The sequence below is a fragment of the Melozone crissalis genome, unplaced genomic scaffold (genome assembly GCF_028551555.1).
Source record: "Melozone crissalis strain CALT ecotype California unplaced genomic scaffold, PUWL_Pcris_2 ptg000033l_1, whole genome shotgun sequence".
Lineage (NCBI taxonomy): Eukaryota > Metazoa > Chordata > Aves > Passeriformes > Passerellidae > Melozone > Melozone crissalis.
Genome location: NW_026535811.1, coordinates 16,299,271 through 16,317,299, shown reverse-complemented (window position 1 = coordinate 16,317,299; position 18,029 = coordinate 16,299,271). Strand labels below are relative to the sequence as shown.

Below are 18,029 nucleotides of genomic sequence, written 5' to 3'. Positions count from 1 at the left end.
ATATTTGCTTTCATGAAAATCCTAAATATCCATCTCTTCATTCCAAATACATTGCTCTGTTTCAAAATGTTAAAATCAACTCTGTGTCAGGGGTGGAAGTTAGAATGTTTGACCAGCTTTAACAGGGGCATTGTTGAATAAGTGCAATCTGAAAAAGCAGAAGAAATTCTTCACTGTGAGTGTGGCGAGGCCCTGGCACAGGTTTCCTAGAGAAGTCATGGATGCTCCATCCCTGGAAGTGTTTCAGGCCAGGCTGGATGAGGCTCTGAGCAAGCTGAGATAGTGGAAGGTGTCCCTGCCCATGGCAGGGGGCTGGAACTGGATGGGCTTTAAGGTCTCTTCCAACCCAAACCATTCTGTGATTTGGTGACATCCAGATTTCAATTTTGTAATGACTTCAGTGAGATATTCAGGCGTTTTTGCAATGGGAAGAGGCAGCTATTCCTCCAATTCACTGGAGGACAACTGAAATTCAGTCCATCCTGCACACCTTCTGGCAGGAATGCTGAAGGGTGCTTTTAGTTTTTACCCCATTGTTTGTCTCATGGATGGTCCTCAAATAGTTTGTTTTAGGTATATAATGTAAATATTTTCATTTTATGAGCTTAGTGAAATTCTAGTTATAAGCTATTCCTATCAGCCATACTCAATCAGACATTACTTATTCCCCACTTAAACAAAATCCCTTTGTTCCTTCTTCTACTTAGCCTTAACACAAAAAGACAGGGCTCACAAGTGAAGTGAAGAATAAAGATCATTTTGATGTCTTTTCTAACCTAAAAAATAGGTATCTTCCATGAATGAAAGCTTTATTCTCCACATCTGTTGAGAGGGAGAGAGAGAGAGACAGGGAGATCAAAACCAGTAGTACCTAAATCAATGATCACCATTTCTTTGTGCTCCCTTGGAGCTCTATTTTCTGTTTGTCTCTTCTTTCAGGACAAAATAATCTCTATTTTCTGGCTGCCTGTCACTTTGCTCGGAGCATGCCAAGCACCCTCCTGACTGATACAGTGAGACAGCTCAGTGACTACTCCAGTCAGCCCCTAAGACTTTCCTTATCACTTCTTGTCTCTCCAGAGCAGAAGATTCCAGTAATCTCAAGTGATTAACTTGCTGGGTGCTGCCACCTGATTGACTCAGCCAGGGAGCCTGGTTTGGCTTCCCACCTCAGTGAGTCACCAGCAAGAGGCATTTCCAGAGAGGTCAGTCCAGGAACAAACGATGTGAACGCATCTCTTGCAGATGGGAAGTAAATGCAGTTCCTGCTCCCGTCTGGGCAGGATGCTGTCGCCTTCCTCCGCCGCCTCTCAGCCCGAATATTTCAGGAATGTCTGAAGCTCGTTGTTTTCCCCTCCCCAAGGCCACCGAAAGCCTGAGCCCAGGGCCCGGCTGGCCGAGCCGGCTCTGACACTGCCTCATTGTGCGGCTGCGGCGGCGTGCCGGGCAGCGACGTCCGCGCTCAGCACGGCTGCTGCTGCAGGGAATGCTCGGGGGGACCAACCCTCTGCAGCATCACAGCCCCGCCGTGGTGTTTGAGATTCTCCTCAGAAAGGTGCTCCGTGCTGTCCCGGTGCTGGAGCGATCTGGGGAGTGCCTGTCAGCCTGGCTCTGTCAGGACTGTGGAATCACTGCCTTGAGCAGCGCTTCAGGCGGTTCCTCATTGCCTGCTCGAAGTTGATGCCAAGAACAAGCCAGGAGATGTGCTTGGGTATCTGAGAAACTTCAGGAAGATATTCACACGATTCACCAGGCAATGGGGATGCGGAAACTCATTTTGAAAGGAATGAAAGCAATATGTGCTCAGAGTTAATGGAAAGTGAAAAGTGAGAGTTATGCTGGTGGCTGGAGAGCAAAGCTTAGGTGTGGGATGTCATCAGCAGCCAGGCATGGATGAAGGGTGGCAGTGAGGTCAGCTGTGATTAACAGTGGGTGTTGTGCAAGGGATGAGTTTGGCTGTGGCTAGAAGGAAGGTCTCCTCCAGATTAGGCAGATGCTACAAAGGGAGTTTCTGTTATGTCCTGCTGCATCCAGCACGCCTGCTTTGCTCTGATAACACTTTGCTGTGCTTCACAGACTCGGGTATGTGCCTTGCTGTGCCAGCCACGTGTGTGCATTGCAGTGGAGAGGTGCTTATCTGGGACATTCCAGTGTGGGGGCTACCAGGAAAAGTTATTGCTGGCACCTCTATGCCAATTCCTGACTCCTTTGCTGAACGTTTTGTCCTGTGTTTGAAGTTAAACACTTTGAGTACCCAAAGGGCTTCTCTTCAGCTCCATCAAGCACTGACTATACCAGAAATCCTCTCCTGAGTGTAAGCAACAATTATCTGCTGATACTGAAATGGAGAGAATGCTGTAACAAGTACAGGTATGCGAACCAATGAGGATTTCAGCCCAGTTAAAGTGCACTTATACCTAAATTAGTGAGTGGGAGACCTCCAGGGAGAGGAAAAAAAAGTTTGGTAGGCCTGCAGAAATTTAGGAATGTAAAACTTTCTCAAATTGTAACCTTTCCTGTCCTGATTTTGATGACAGCAATGATTCAGAGTAATGGGAAGACAATGGTCTGGAACACCCAAACTTCTCAAGCAGTTGTGCTATTGCCATGGTATGGATTCCTCCAGCTGAGCCTGATGTGATTCCTGCTCATGTCAGGAGGTTTTCTCTTGCTCACATTTTGCATAAAATATGCAGCATCTTCTGATCTGTAACACTGCTCTTTGTGATTTCCAGGTCCACACTGACACATCTCTGAGGTTCATGCTGGAGAGGTTTCTGCAGTTAATTACATTTTCACCCTCATAGGTATGTGAAATTTTATGGAAGTTTCCTTGTCCACTGGAAAAGTTTGCTTTTTCTTGATTTTCAAGGGTTAATTACACACAAAACTGATCATCTGAAACTGGGTACCCAAAACAGTCCCAAGCCCTGGTGCAGATTGGTCACTTAAACAACCTTCTGCTTTTTGGGGGGCTGGAACCAGAAACTTCAGGACAGAGAAACTTTAGACCAGAAAGTGCAGCAGAGTCAAGGCAGGACAGCATCTCTCCCATCAGTTCAGCAGCAGGCTCAGTGTGCAGGGCTTCTCCTCGTGTTTTCAAGCACTGTGGGAAGAGCCAGGGATGGGACAGCCGAGGTCAGAAGTTTGACTGTTTTGGGGGTACAGTTTGGGAGCATTTTGTACTCAGCTGCTCTGGATTATGAATCCTTTGGGCACTGAATCTCTCCTGTCCTTTTTAAGAAGGGATTGGAGGGGAATTTAAACACAAGGAGAAAGGTTCAGTTATGGATTTGACAGCTAGAAATTGTTTGTGCAGTGCTTTGTCCCAGGACTGAACATGGTGTCACACTGAAGCTCAAGGCCAAAACAGTTAGCTCTGTAGGGTATTTAACAATCAGGATACTTCAGGCAGGTGAAAACCAGGACGGCTTTGACAGCCCAGCTACAATAGCTGGTCAGAAAAGCAAATATTTTCAAGGTAATGGCTTCTAACAGTAAAACTGTGCTGCTGCTGAGAGAGTGAATTCCAGCTCCCTCATGTGAAAGAAGCTCCCAGGACAAAAGCACCATTTTCTCTGCTTATACCTCCATCTGCACAAGGTGCTTTTCTGGCACTGCTCTGCCTTCAGAGGATCTTATCACAGCCCTGACTGACAAAAGTGTGCCAGGAGAGTCAGTGGTGGAGCCCTGACCTGAAAACACCCTGGCTCAGCTGCGGGGTTAATACTTGGCTGGAAATAAAGAGAGGGAGTCACTGAGTTCACTTTCTGAGCTGTCCTGAAGTGAAAGCCATGCACAGCCTGGGTGGGAAACCATTGTTCTTTGGGAAGGAGATCCCTCAGCTCTTTCAGCTATTGTATTTTGGGGAACAGGTCTGATCTTAAGGAAAACCTTTGGAGCCCAACAAAGTGATGAATTTATTTATAAGAAGTTCTTAAGAACTGGCTGTGATGTACATGGCTTGTTATTGTGTTTCAGTGCCTTCCTTGTGAACTAGCACTGATACAATCACAGAATTATGGCATGGGTTGGGTTGGAAGGGACCTCGAGGATCATCCAGTTCCCAGCCCCTGCCATGGGCAGGGAGACCTTCCACTATCCCAGGTTGCTCAGAGCCCCATCCAGCCTGGCCTTGGACACTGCCAGGGATCCAGGGGCACCCACAGCTTCTCTGGGCACCCTGTGCCAGGGCCTCACCTCGCCCTGAATAGGGAAGATTTTTTTCTTAAAATCACCTGCTTTGTGATAGGGATCTTGGAGCTCATCTGCCCACCCCACTGATCCTGAAAATGAACTGCACTAGGACACTACTCCTGGCTGTACCACGCTGTGAGCGTGTGGGAGATGGGATGTACTGCCCAAAGAAAATCCTGTCACAAAGTGCACACTGTTCCTTCAAAATGCCTCTGACAGCTCTTGAAATACTGGGCTTAATGCCATTTATTGATTTGTATCCACAGAGACAGTGCGTGCTCCCAGTGCAAAGTGAGGGAAAAGCTCTTTTCCTTCACCTCCTCATGGAATGAACGATGCTGGAAAATGCTCTTACTCCTTGTAACCTCCCCAAGCCTTCACAGGAGGGACCAGCACGTTGTTTGCCTTCTCTGAGGTTGCTGCATTTTCACAAAGGTGGAGAAAATCAACCATTCCTTGCAAACCAGCCTGGAGCAAAAAGGGCTACGCTATTCTGGGAGATGAGAGATCAGCACACCAGAAAGCCTTATCAGAGATTTGTCTTAACTTGCAAAGGTATTTTCTTTGATGAAAGAATCCAAACAGTTGTTTGAAATGTTCTGTTTGCTGAGATTTGTTTTCAGAGAGATCTCTCTCATGCCATCCTGACAAATGAAGCCCTTCTGCATTAGGTTTTTTTAATAAAGATCTTCACTTTCTGAATTAAAAATTAAAAGCACAAAAAACACAATCAACAGAAAATTCAGTTCAAAAAACAAAGGCTGAAGAATAGTGGATATTTGTTCTGAGTGTTTGTTCTTGGGCAAGTCCAAGCCCAGCCATTTCAGGAAGGATGGAGTGCTGGAGTGGGATCCCTGTGATTCAGCCTGGTGTGACCTGGAGTGTGATCAGCACTCACCCATCAGCTGACAGCAAACTGGTAACATTTGCTGGAGAACTGATGAAAATTTGAGGAAAATGGGCAAAAATACCAGCTGTAGAGCATCAGAACCATAGGCAGGCATCAAAGTTTTGAAACAGAGGTACTAAAAATAGAAGATACCAAAGAAACCCAGGTATTTTAAAATTGCCTTTCTTTTCTCATAGTCTGAAACTTAGTCCTGCTGTTTAACCTGAAACACACTGGAGCTCTGTGGACAACGTGACAGGCTGGTAACTTCCCAGAAAAAAAAAGTGGTTTGGATCAACTTGTCCTCTTTGCAAACTGTGCTTAAAAAGCAAATGATACCTTCCCACTTTTGCTAGGAATTCAAAATGTTTGCTTTCAACATGTCACCAATACTTTTCCCATTTTGAATGTAAACTTCCACTTCTTTGCATGTTATGGTCAGAAACAGAGCATAAGCAAATTGTCTTTTCCATGAACAAAACATGAAAAGTTTTCTCTAACCCAGCTTTTGGAGAAGGGATGGGAGGAAGAGCTTTGAGTCAACTCCAAACAAAACTGAGAGTTAGTTGGCTGAACCCCTTGGTCTGATACTTGAAAGGCTCCACTCCTGAAAGAGCAGCATCTCAGGCCTTTCTGCCATGGAGCTGGTAAAGCCGAGGCTGGTTTTTGGCGTGGCTGTTGATGGAGTGCAGTGAGTCCCGTACACGGCAGAAATGAGAGTGTAACGCTCGCGCAAATGTAGCAAGGATCAGTGCATTAAAAGCTGCCCCACGTTTATGCTCAGCACTGAGGCAAAGCGCTGGCATGGGTGCACTACCCATTGAACCAGCGTGTCACTGGGTGCCGCCTCCTACCAGCTGCAGCACCGGGCTCGCTGCTCGGGGGCCGCGGCCGGACCCCTTCCCTTGCCGAGGAGCGATTCGGGGCATCTCGGGCCGCTCTAGCACAGCAGACACTCGGGGACATCCGTCGGGATCCCGAGCTGGGCAGGAAAGGCCGGGTCCCGGGCAGAGCACCCTGGGGTGCTCCCAGGGAGGTGGCGGAGTCGCGGTTCCTGGCGGTGTTCTAAGCCTGGACGTGTCGCTCGGTCCCAGGGTGAGGTTCCCGCCGCGCTGTTCGGTCACGGGCTGCGCTCCGTGATCTCTGAGATCCCTTCCAGCCTCAGCGACTGCCCGTGAGGGGCACTGGGAACTCGGCCGCTCGCACCACCCCACCCCGGCTCCCTCATGGCCGGCCCCGGCAGCGGCGGCGGGCGGTGCCTCGGCCGGGCGGGGCAGAGCGGCGGCTCGGGGCCGGTCCCGGGGCCGCGGGCGGAGCGGGGCGGAGCGGGGCGGGCACCGAGCGGAGCGGCGCGGGCGGGACGGCGGCGGGGGCTGCCCGGAGCCGGCGGAGGCGCGGCCGCCCCGGAGGGCTCTGCGCGGTTCGGCCGCAGGTAAGGGAAGTTCGCGGGACCCGCTCCGAGACCGCTCGGAGCCGACGGCGGCAACTTGGTGTCCCGGCGGGATGAGCCCCGCCGTGCCCTGCCCCGGCGGCTCCTCCTCTGCCGCCGCCAAGGCCCGGGGCCCCGGCAGCGGGGCCGGAGCCGCCCCGGGCCCGGAGAAGGGAGCGCCGCGTGTGCCCGGGGCGGGGAACAGCGGAGGGGCAGCGCCGCCACATCCCGCCAGCCCCTGTCCCCGTGCCCCGCCACATCCCGCCAGCCTCTGTCCCCGCCTCGTGTCCCTGTCCCGGTGCCCAGCCACCACATCCCGCCAGCCTCTGTCCCCGCTCCGTGTCCCTGTCCCCGTGCCGTGTCCCAGCCCCCTGCTCTCCCTGTGTGTCCGTGGTCCCCCCTGCGTGTGTCCCTGTCCCCCCGCCGCCTCCCAGTGCTTTCAGGGCTCCCGACCTTCTGTGCCTTGTTTCTGTGCTGGACCTGACGGAACTTTTGGGGAAGTTTTGGGGAGAGATTGGCGTTCTCCGGTTTAATCTTTTCAGCCTCTAGTAGGACGCTTCAGGCACTGGCGCTGTGAAAGTGCAGTTATGAGTTTTATCTAGAGCTAACAAATGTGGTTTGATTTAAGGCCTGGGGTTCTTACATCCTGTAATTATTTTTTCGAGGTCTGTTTCTGTTCGAGCCGTGACTTCTCCCGGCTGAAATTGCTGTGCTCGCTCGCACCGTGCTGGTGCAGCTGGAGCTGTAAAAAGCTGCTTTGCACCTCCGTGGCTGTTCCTGGGGGGGAGGGAGGCTGTGCTGCTGGACGCTTGGCTGTGCTGTAACACGTGTGTGCTCCCTGTGTGAGTGAGGAGCACAAGGAGGAGTTCCAGGCTGGGCTTGGCTGTGCCGAGCCTTCAGAGGCTCTGCAGGCTCTCCTCTCCTCACTGCGGCCCGGGCACAGCCGCTGCCAGCAGCACCGTGTGTCGGCTCCGTGCGATTGCACCGGCAGCACGTTGAGCAATACAGGAGTCGCTGCATTCCAAAAAGTAAACACCAGAAATGGGTCACGGAGTGGGAATATTCTCCATGCTTACACCGTGGAGCTTTGGGGAGGAAGATGTCCCACAGTGTCAGCTCGGCATTTATTGCCTCTGTTAAAGGGAGCAGCTGTATCTGGAGGATTTACATTTGTGAAGGATGTAGGCAGAGGTGTCAGTAGAGCTGGTGCTCTCAGTGAGGCAGCATGGCAGGTTGGTTTGGGAGGCGTTCTGGAAAGTAGGGAAGCAGAAATCTGCTTCAACTCTCTGTTCCAAGTGCAGCAAAGATTCTGGCCTCCTGATTTCTTCAGCTCACTGAGAAATGAAGAGCCAGAGCACTCCCTACTTTAGCTTAGTACCCATCCCAGTGGAGTTTTGGATTTAGCACAGCTTCGGGAAAAGCTGTATCAGAGATCAGCTGCTGGCAGTGACAGTGACTGTCAGAGCTGTGCTGTGGTGCTCACACATGAGGATTGATGTTCCCATGGCAGGAGGGTGAGATTGGTGTTTCTCTCCTCCCGAAGGCAGCGGGAGCCCCACCTGTTTGCCTGGCTATTAGGGGGGCCCTGAGGAGCAGGTTCCCTCTTCAGCAGCCCATCTCCTGCCCTGAGCCCTGGGATTCCATCCATTTGCAGCCTCTGGGTGTAAGAGTTGTGCTGAGAGATGTTGAAGTTGCTTTGTCCTGTGCACTTGTGTCTGCAGCAGATCCAGGCTCTGCTTGTCCCTGACACTCAGGGTGGAGCGCCTTGAAGCCAGGGCTGTCCCAGGGGCCAGGAACCAGGGTGATTTTCACCTTTTTTGCCTCCTTAGATACAAGTCCGGTTTCCTTTCTGGGTTGTGCTGCCAGGGCAGTGTGACACACACTGCAGAAAGGAGAGGGGAGCCGCTGGAAATGTCTGTGCAGGTACCCAGGGAGGCTTTGCCTGTGACCCGTGGCCACAGGAGGGTAATTGTTAACATTCCTGAAATGACAGCCATTCCCAGGAGACTGAGGTTCCCAGGTGGTGCTGCCGGCCTGGCTGGTCCCGTTGGTCCCTGCATGAGCAGGACAAGGTCTGGTCCCTGCTCACTGGCCAGCTCAGGGTGGCCTGAGCACAGGCAGGGCTGTGAGTGAGGAGGTGCTCGGTGCAGTGTCCTTCAGGAGGCTTGGTCTCCTGAATCCATCCGAGTGGGGCTTCTCTGATGTTTCTCTCCCCACCTAAAGGAACACTTTCAGGGAAGTGGAAATCCTTCCCCTGAAGAGCTTTGAAATCAGTGAAGGTTTAGTCACTTTCTTATTGCTGCCATTGCATCAAACCGGGCCTTTGGCTGGCTGAGCAGGGGGAGTTGCTGTGAACTCCTTGGAGGAACTGACTGATTTTCTTTGTTGAGCTTTGTTGAGCTTTTTTCTGGGAAGGTGGAGGGAACATGGAGAGGAGCCCAGATCCCAAATCTGGGACAGATGTTCCAAAAACACATCCCTGACTCCTGAGATGCTTCAAAAGGAGTGCAAAACCCCCAAAATGCCTCTGACTGGGGAGTCTGCTGTTTTGCAGTAGTTTCCAACAGAGAAAGTAGGAGCCAAACATTGGGCAGGATTTAGGTGGGTGATAAAACATCCTGTGGTGTTAGGGGTGGTCAGCAAAGCCCCTGTCCCACTGCTGAATTTGCATGCCCTTCCTCAAGGAGGTGCTGGTAACTTTTGCCTCAGCTGCTAAATGGTGATGTGCAGGTTAGGTTGGTGTATCTGAGCTTCTTCTTGTACTCACCTTGGTGATTGTCAGGGTTTCAAAGCAAAACTGAAGTTATGTGGCTGCTTTCAAGTGTGCAATTATGATCTGACCCATTTCTGCCTGGCCAAACCACATCTCTAAAGTTACAGAAGCAAGGAATGGGTTTATTGGAAGGTTCAGGCAGGTTTTGTTGTGTTCACTCCTCTTGAGTGGAATGTGTGCATGCAGCTGTGCATTAAGGATACATAAAAACACTTAATACCTTCATAAGTAAAATTACTTAATACCTTCCTGTACTTAGGCTGAACAGTGAACCCCTTCCCCCATCAGTAATTGTGAGATCCCATTAGTCATCCCATTAGTGACTTTGCTTTTGAATCCAGCCCAGGAGAGGTGAACTACTGTTTCCTTGCCTCATGCTTACTGCTGGTGTTTATGCCCACATGTTTATTTAACATTTACTATAAATTCCCATCCTGGCTGAGTGAAGACAGGGTGATTATTTAATGACAGCTTTAGAAATCACAGGTAGCGCTTTGGAGATGTCTGGCTTGCAAGCATTAACCTTTGCATCACACAGAAAAAGCTCTGTGCTATTCCCCAGACATTACATCTCTTTCTCTGTGTTTGGAAAAGTTAGCATCTAATCTAGAATAAAAACTTGGTCCTCTTAGAGGCCAGTGTTGCTCTTGCCATGTGTTTGTTACCTGCACTTGTTGTGTGTTTCCATTTTGAAGTGACTTCAGCAGAGATCACGGTAAGCCCTGACATCTCTCAGTGGGTCTCTCGTGGGGTCTTTGCTTTGGATCTTTCTCTCCCTAGGAAGGGTGCTTAGCTGGGAACATACAAGATGTAGGGAGTGATGCATTTTTATGTTCTCTCCTTTTTATTCCCCCTCCTCTCTCTCACAAATTGACCTGTGTATTGACTCAGCTCATACTGAAGATAGTGGCTGTTTGTTACTTTTCTAGTAGTGCTTGCTGCCAAAACAGTACTTTATTTGTGCTTAAAGGATGGAATTTTCAATTAGTAGTTCAGACATCACACTGGATTCACAGTGGCTTGCTCAGGCTGTGTATTGCTCTTGCTATGGGCACATAGAATTTCCTGGTGCCCTTTAGCTTCCAGAGCACTTTGTTCCTCTGTGACTCCTGCCGTACATGAGGAACGTGTGCTGGGTTAAAGCTTTCTCCCTTTTCCATTGGCTGGCCTTCTGTTCCTGTTAAAAGGCTAAGATAAACCAATTGTGTAAAAAGCTGATTTCTTTCCTCAGTGGAACTATATTTAGATACAAGATTTGCAGCCCATTGTAGCCAAAGCCTTTCTGTTTGCTGCCCCTGCCTGGGTCATCTTTATCATTAATCACAGAATCACAGCATTTGTTAGGTTGGAAAAGACCTCCACGGTCAATGAGCCCAACTTTTGACCAATCCCCACCTTCTTACCCAGCCCAGAGTACTGAGTGCCACATCCAGCCCTTGCTTGGACACCTCCATGGATGGGGACTCCAAACCTCCCTGGGCAGCCTCTTCATGCCTGACCACCCTTTCCATGAAGAAATTCCTGCTGATGTCCAACCTTCCCAGCACAGCTTGAAGGCAAGCCATTCCTCTTGTCCTGTCCCTTGTTCCCTGGGAGCAGAGCCCCATTTCCCCTGGCTGCCTCCTCCTGTCAGGGAGGTGGAGAGAGCCAGAAGATCTCCCCAGGCTTCCTTTTCTCCAGGCTGAGCCCTTATCCCAGCTCCCTTGGCTTCCCTTCATCAGACTTGTGCTCCAGCCCCTTGCCCAGCTCCATTCCCCCCTCTGGACACGCTCCGGCCCCTCAGTGTCCATCCTGCAGTGCCAGGTCCAGAACTGGACACAGCCCTTGGGGTGAGGCCTCCTCAGTGTCCACATGTGGCAGGGGCACAGTCACTGCCCTGCTCCTGCTGGCCACACCATTGCTGGCCCGGCCCAGCAGCCATTGGCCTTCTCACCCACCTGGGCAGGTGCTGGAGGAGGTTCAGCTGCTGTTGACCAGCACCTCCAGGTCTTTTCTGCTGGGCACTTTGCAGCCACTGCCCCAGCCTGGAGCGATGCAATGAGGGAGGCAGGTGGAGAACTTGGGAAATGTTGGGCTGTGTAATCCAGCCTTGCCAAACCAATGTATCTGCTGGCTGTGAGTGCTGTGAGCTCCTGCTGTGGAGTGCTTGGTCCCTTTGTGCTGACAGAGCTGATACCTCTGCAGAGAGCTCCTCCCCAGAGCTGCTGGCTGGGGGGAATTGTTTGTGGTAAGGTGAGGATGCTCCTGTTCCCTTCTGTGCCTCTCCTTCATTAAACAATGCGAGTTTTGTCGAGGAACAGCACCAGAGGCCACTTCAGTCTTTGGCTTGTGGTGTTTGAGAGGAGATAAAATAACAAACCCAGTGACTTTGGGCAGCCTTTGGCTTACATTTTGATGGCAATCCCTGTTCCAGCAGGCACAGTGTTGTAACTCTTGCAGGAATAAAATCCCCTTGCCAAATGGTACCTGTGCACAAAAGGTACACCCTGTGGTCAGGTGTGCTGATGCAAAAGTGAGTTTGCACTGGCATCTCTCTTTGTGGGCTTTTCCCCTAAATATTAGTGGAGAACTGAAGGCTGAGACTGGAGCCGTCTGCTGCAGCATCTGAACTCCCAAGTGGAGAACTCTGTGCTGCCAGGCAGCTGTCAAATTGTGTCACAGATGGGAAAAATCTGATAACCACTAGTGTGAATCAGCATCTTTGAAATCCAACAGTTCTCATGGCTCCAAATGCAATGGATTTGGGAGAAGAACTTTGCTTTCTTGTTTTGTTAGAGACACATGAAAATAAGAGGAAAGTGTAATGGTCTGGTCTTCCCTGCCTTGTCTCAGACTGATCAGTTGTGAAGCAAAAGCACAGGGAAAAACAGGGTACATTTTATATGTCAGTGTAGAATTAACCTCAGATATTTCATGGGCAGTGGTTGTGAAGGAGATACAACACACACAGTTTATGGTTGGTAACAGAAAAATAACTGTAAAATAACTGTAAAAGTGTACAAACTGTGGAACAACCATTCCCCCAACCTCCTCATTCTCAGATCTGTCCCTTGTTGTGCTCTGTTATGGAGGACAGAAACAAGAACACACATGCATTTACCCAATCAGCACCAGGCTCTGTTCTGGGGACAAGGGAGGGCAGTTCCTTTCCTGGGTGCTGTGGCAGCTGTGCACACAGCTGTCCATCTGCTCTGGCAGCAGGCATGGCCATGGGGCTTCTCTCCCAGCTTTGTGTTGCATGGGCTGAGTCTGTCCAAAGAGCTGAGAGTAATCCAGAGAGGCTGTGTTGCTGAATCTTGACTTCACATTTTCCCTATAGAGTGTGTGTACTTACTGTGTACTTACTGGCTGCAGCCAGGTAAGAAGTTTTGACAGAAATACAGCCTTTGTGAAACATGGGAAAAGTGTGAGCACTGTTGAAGGAAATTAGCTATTTAGACTAACCCTGGTCATATAGAGTATAAGGGATGGGGAGAAGGACCTGCATCCTGTTTGGAGGTTGGTCTCCATGCTTTTGGGTGTCATGAGGTTGGCATGTGAAGATGTCTGTAGGATCAAATTAAGGTTCTGCAGAGTGTAGTGCTGCTAATTAATGTCTGTCTTGAAGAGCAGGTGAGAAGAGTACCTTTTTCGTGAAAACACCCTGAGCTGTGGGTGTGCTTCCAAAAATAGTTATGATCTCACGTGGTTGTAGCCCTTGTGATCTTGGGTTCTGTGCAGCTTTGCCATGTCCTTACACAGCTGCCATGGGTTGGTAAAAATCCCTCTGGCCATATGGAGACTGTCAGAGTCTGTTCTCAGGTTTGGTTCAGGTGGGCTGCTCCTGTGGTAGAAGTGCTGTGGAGACAGGGGAAAGGAAAATGCCTTGGGATATTCTCAGTGTGAGGGTGAGCCGGTATACATAGATGTCAGTTGTGTGGCTGTGTTTTGCATGATTTTGGAACATTTCTTGTGTCCTGAAGCATCCATCTCCTCTGCTCTCCTGGTTTAGGTTTTAGACCTGTGCTAAAAGTAGGGTGGATTCATCTTTGTCCATCCCCAGCCTCAGGGGGAGTGTGCTGTCTCTGAGAGCTGCTGTGTGCAGGATGCTGGGGCAGGCAAGGGTTGGGTTGTGGGTGAGGCTGTGGCTGTGTGGGAACAAGGAACATTCCTGGTGCTGGAACCTGCATTCCAAGCTGGAAAATGTGTGGGAGGTGGTGGTTTGATGGTCTTGATGCTCGACCTTTTTGCTGTCCCTCATGCACTGGAAGCTTCTCTGGTAGACTTTTGTTCAGGGGTGGGGGAGGGATGGTACACAGAGCTTCCTTTGGAAGAACCAGACAGAAATTTTATCCTCCCCAGGAAAAGCAAGGTGCTCCATCCCACAGCTGACAAATCCATTGTGTGATCTGCACGCTGGGGACCTCTGTGCTGCGAGAGACAACCCCCACATTGCAGCTGCAGGCTGAGGCAGCCATCCTTAGTGACTTCCCTGAAGGTCCAAGTTCAAATGTCTGTTGACCTGGATGTGCATCTTAGGCAGTGTCATGGCATTAGTGGCCTGCAGAGAGGGAGGGAGGAGGCTGGAGCAGCCAGGGCACACTGAGCGTTCCCCACTGCTGCCCACAGCTGCTGGTACAGTGGAGCAATAGTCTTGCTGAAGAAGAGGGAGGTGTGTTGAGCAGCTGGTCTCCAGGAAAGGCTTGTGGCAGCTGGGTGGCTCCTGGTCGATTCAGGTGCTGGCTTTGTTGTAGTATCCTCTGTCCTGCTTCCAAACCAGGATTAAGCCAAGGAAAATATTTCTTTACTCTTAATTTAAATCCCTGGGGAGTTGGTTTTGCATCAGAGCAGACTTGAAAAGGCTTGTCAGTTGGATCTTAGAGCCATCAGCATTTTTTTCCCCTCCACTTAACCAAAGCTGGTTTAATTTGTGACAGCACTTTTAATTTGTTATGTTTGTAAAGGAAACATCACAGGGGAAAGTTCAGAAATGCATATTTATATTTCTTGCCTGAGCTTAAATTGGTTCCAAAAAGTTAGTTTTTGTATTTTTATAAAGAAAGGCTGGATTTTTTTTTAATATCACACAATTTTTATTTGGTTTACTGTTTGTTTTCTTCTCCAGAAGGAGCATATAGTGGCTTACCTTGGTGTCCATCTTCTCTTGGATGTGAAACATGTAACTAACAGGTCATAACCAAAAGCATCTTCTCAGAGGTTTCCACACTCATCGTGGAGCTGGTGTTGGGCCTCCTGTGCTGGGCAGGGCCACTGCAATCTCTGATAGTGCTGGACAGAACTGGATCTTCTGGACTATCTTTAGGATGTGCAGCAGGAATTTGGATGCTGTGGGGGAGTTGCACCACTCCCTGCCCCTCTCCTTGGGAGGACTGGAGCCTGTGTTGGTGGAGGATGCTAGGGAGATGTGTGCCCTGCTCTGGGTGAGTGGGAGGCTGTGGCTGGGCTTGGGGTGCAGATGTGTCCCCCTTCCTCCCCAGTGCCCTGGTGGGGACATGCAGCCATCCAGCAGCAGTGGCTGTGGCTGGGACTGTGCCCCATGCCATGGGGACACTGCAGTCTCATGGCTTGCTGCTGGCAGCTGGTGTGACCAGATTTGTGGCTCTGCTCTAATGCTGAGATGCTGCTGGCAGTGTTGGGGTGGTGGAAACATCTGGGAGCAGCTGGCTGTGAGATGGGGTGAGTCCTGGGGCTTCCCTGTGGCATTGCCTGTCCTCAGCTTCTTGGGGAGCTTAGAGGATGGTTTATTCTTTCCCCATTTCAGGCCTTCACAAGAGTTAAAAAGGCAACATTGAAGATGTGGCTGCATTTCTGGATGGCCATTAGATGGACAGGGCAGTCATGGGTTTGTTCTGCAGCAGCAGCATCTTGGTTTTTTTCCATTTGCAGTAGAGCTTGAGTGTCCTTTTGGTGAGCAGTCATGAGGCTGTAAACACAGCATGGAGATGAGAAGATTGAGATTTATTTTCAGGGTGGTGCTGGTAAACTTCCTGCAGCTTGTGGTAGAGATAATTCTACAGGTTCTGGCTCCATTGTTGTGGCTGGGTCTAAGGTGAATTTAAGAAAAATGTTTTGGTTGAACAGGCTTTCCTTTCTGCTTTATCCAAGGGGAAGTACCTGTTCAGAGCCTGATCTGTTGTTCTCATTACTGAGGGAGTTTCTGAGTGAGACCTAAATCCATGATTATTTGCATGTCCTTATCTGTGTGACACAGGGTTTTCCAGGTCAGTATCTCACATTTCAGACTTCTCTGTGTCTCCTCCTGTCATGGTGTGCAGTCTTCAATCTGCATATGCTGGAATGATTTCTCTTAAAGGGTTGGTAAGGTGAAAGGCATTTCTCTTGGCATCATTTTGGGCACAATCAGCTGCTGAGGAGCAGCAGTGCTGAGCTCACAGCATTGGGCTGTTGTTGGAAGGAGAGTGAAATGCAGAGCTGTCCATCCTGTCCATCACAACGCTGTAATGCCTGCTGGGGGTGGAGAGGAGGCACTGATTACCTGCAAGGGGTGTCAGGGATGAGACTTCCATGTAACCTGCTCAGAGGGAGAGGGAAACATCTTGTAGCCCAGCATCACTATGAGGATGGAGGCACTCCATGCCTCCAGAGAGATTTGTGTTGGAGAAAAACCACAGCCTGGCCTTGGGGAGGGCCTCCTTTTCTGCAGGGGGATGGCAGTGGTAGCTGGAAATGTTTTTCCTTTTGGACCTTGTTGGAAGACAATCCCTGTGACGTGTGTATGTTTAGCTCCTTTTTTGCAGAAGTACCAAAGCAGGACCAGGTTCAAGGCTATCTTTTGCAAGGAGCCTCTGGGCTGATGTGTCCATCTGAAATCTGTTCTGAAATTTTCTTCAGCTTGTTGCTCTCAGACCTCACGGTGCTTGAAACTCCTCCTCCCTTCCCCACTCTTCCAAGGAATTTTGCAAAGAAATCAATAGCTGTCTAGTTATGACAGCAAAATGAAAAGGGCTGTAACGTCTCCATAGCTACCTAAAAAGTACTTGTAAAATGCTGGTGGAAGAGAGTGCCCTGGAATTATCCCATGCATTCCTTGCACGCACACTGAAAATCGTTTGTGTTAGTTAAGTAATTGCTGCAAGCTTGTCCGGTGAGCAATGTTTGGTTACTGCAATAAATTTTTGTTCCTTAAACCCTGTGAAGCTGAAAAAATGAATTTGTTTAACATAGAAAATGAACTGACCTGAACTCTCTGTAGATGAACTGATTGTAAATGGACCAGCTTAATCCAGCTTGGTTTTTCCCTCGTGCTTCATGTAGCATCTGAAAAGAGACAGCTTGTGGCAAATTAGCCAGGGTGAGACTACAAAAAGATTGAATTATTCCTGTTTGAACAGTTCCCAGCATGCGAGCACTTGCTGCTTGGCTTGCACATCCTCTGGCTTGCCAGGGCTGCTGTGATGGAGGTGAAAGTAAATAACCTCCAACTGGAAATCTTGCTTTTGCTGTAAATGATGATTTATTCACTCACCAGTGAAAAGACCACAGAGATATGATGAACAAAAACTGCAGTTGCTGCGTGTTTGGCTTTCTTGCAACAGATGTCTCTCCCTCTTGTGTTTCTGTGCAGAGAAGCTGTTTGACACTCTTTCCTGTGCTGTCCTAGGTGGTAATCTTGCTCCTGGTGGGACCTGGTGCTGTGTGGAAATGCAGCTGTCAGAACAGAGGTGTTTGCTTGGCGTGTGTGTGTGCCTTGCTCTGGGCCGTGGTAGCAGAAAAACAGGCAGCAGAGTTGGGCCTGCCCTGTTCAGGCAGGGCTGAGCTGACTGGGGCACCTGGACATGCAGAAGGAGCTGGAACAAGGGGATGTTTCTGTAGGGGCTTGCCTCGATGTGCTGGTGTATCTCCGTGCCTCTTTTGGAGGGGAAGGACTCTGCAGTTTTGAGAGCCACAATATAAGAAGGATTTGAAGCTCTCAGACAATATGCAAAGGAGAGTTTTGGAGATGGTGAAGGGCCTGAAGGAGAAGCCCCATGAGAAGCAGCTGAGGGCACTTGGTCTGTTCAGCTGGAGAAGAGCAGACTGAGGCCAGAGCTCACAGCAGCTCTGCAGCTTTCTCAGGAGAGGAAGAGGAGGTGCAGGCCCTGATCTCTGCTCTGTGTGACCAGGGACAGGACCCAGGAACGGCTGGAGCTGTGTCAGGGGAGGGTCAGGGTGGGTATCAGGAAAAGGTTCTTCCCCCAGAGGGTGCTGGGGCACTGAACAGGCTCCCCAGGGATGGTCACGGCCCCAAGGCTGCCAGAGCTCCAGGAGGGTTTGGACAACAAACTCAGGCACAGAGGGACATTCTTGGGGCTGTCCTGTGCAGGCCAGGAATTGGACTTTGATGATCCTTGTGAGTCCCTCACTACTCAGCTCATTCTGTAACTAAAAAGGGTAGGGAAGCTACAGCGCGTGTGGTAGTTTGGGATCAGCCACCCATTTGTTTAGGACGGTGTATCCAGATGGACTGCTGATGCTAAATTGGAATTTGGCTGTGATATTGCAGTTAATTTCTCTTCTTACTAAAAATGTTCTATATAATTTTCCTGTGGCTGTGGTAATTAGGCCTGGCTTTGCTGTTGCACATGGTGAGGAACTTTTCCATTCCTCAGATCCAGCTATGTTCATGTAGCTCCTGCAGAGTGTGCATTTAGGAGCAAAACAGGCGTTCTGTCTCTCTTTGTCTGTGTTAAAAGGAAGGAATGGGGTCCTACCACTTTCCCTCTGAGCCTTACTTTGTGGTC

At 50.0% G+C, this 18,029-nt stretch overlaps 1 protein-coding gene across 1 annotated transcript in view; it reads left to right on the top strand.

The window, feature by feature from the left end:
- The first annotated feature begins 6,466 nt into the window (after positions 1-6,466).
- The window catches only part of PPFIBP1 (PPFIA binding protein 1), a 101,693-nt gene continuing 90,130 nt past the window's right edge, over positions 6,467-18,029 (top strand). Inside the window, exon 1 of the mRNA XM_054282243.1 lies at positions 6,467-6,518. The gene's annotated coding sequence lies outside the window, so the exon portion shown is untranslated. The remainder of the gene's footprint in view (positions 6,519-18,029) is intronic.